Here is a 1,507-nt window from a genome sequence, read left to right as displayed (position 1 = left end):
GCGGAATCGGAATAAACATATTATTATAGTTTTGTTTTTTATCATTGCACACTAAGAAATAAAGTAACATAAAACTCACCTAATTTTATAATTTCTAACATTATGTCCATTAAACTTTAGCTAACATATCAAAATGACTATTAACGACATCAAAATGAAAATGTTAAAGAATTAAAGTTGTTTCTAATGACATTTACATAAAACTACATTTTTTTATTTTCTAAAGCAATAAGTTCTGGAGATTTCTCTATCTAAAATGTCATTTTCTCTCGCCTAACCAAACAACACCTAAATGACATCAAAACAAAAAATTTAAAGAAGTAAAATTTGTTAGAATATCATCAATTCTTATAACTGTTTATTTTGAGGCGTTGATTGAAGTTTAGTGTTGTAATATTAGAAAATATAAAGCTAAGTGGTTTTAATATTATATTTTGAAGTTTTATGGTCATATCATGAAAATAAGTAAAATTCACATATGTGTAATTTACCCTAAGAAATTGTATAATAGATTGGAGAAAAAGACAGATGATAGAAAAATGGTGAAATAGGGATATTGAAGTAAAAAAAAATGAAGATTTTACGTGAAGATGCTCTAATAATGTAACACGGTGACGTATTGATTTGATGACATTGAAATATTTAATTTTTTATAAATTAGCATGTCGAATTAATGACATAATAACATAAAATATTTAAAGTAAATCATTTTTTTTATGAGGTCTTATTTCAACCATATGCTATCCAAAATTTTATCATTTGTCATATTGTTTGATAATATTTGTTCATAAAGAATTTCCAGATATGATATTTAACATATTTATTTTAGATGAAAAATTAACTGATTTGTTAACTTTTATCACATTTGATATATATACATAGCAAAAAAAAAAAAAAAAAATCATCATGTAAAAAATCATGTCATATGTCAAGAATTAATAAATTAGTTACATTTTCATCCAAAATCATTAAACACCACTTAAATTTACCAAATAATAACATAATGAGTAAAAAAAAAACTCATTTTTACTTTGCTTTGTTGTTTTATAGATAATTTTTTTATGGGATAAGGCACCAAAATAGATTTAAGATTTTTGGAGAAGTATCAATTTAGACTTGGCGTTCAAAATAGCACCAATATAGGTTAATGTTTACAACATAATATCAATTTAGGCTTAACGTTTACAAATCTATTATAGATTTGATAGTTTCTTAATTATTTGTAATTTTTTTATTCTTTCTCTCTTTATAGATAGTTATGGTCTGTTTTGGATGGTTATCGTCTGTCTCTTTTTATGAATGTTATTATATTTTCCTTCGTGAAAAGAAGAGTTTTGTCTATCATCATATAGATCTGGTTTATTGAAAGATTACGAAATTATTTCGGTTCTGGGTGGAATGAGTTTCTTATTATTGGGCCAAAACAATTTCAAGCATTATCTACTATTACTTTATCACATATTAAAAATATAAATCAACATTCTCTGATATATTTTTTGTATTGTAA

This window comes from Euphorbia lathyris, chromosome 5, assembly GCF_963576675.1.
Source record: "Euphorbia lathyris chromosome 5, ddEupLath1.1, whole genome shotgun sequence".
Taxonomy (NCBI): domain Eukaryota; kingdom Viridiplantae; phylum Streptophyta; class Magnoliopsida; order Malpighiales; family Euphorbiaceae; genus Euphorbia; species Euphorbia lathyris.
This window is presented reverse-complemented; position numbering follows the sequence as displayed.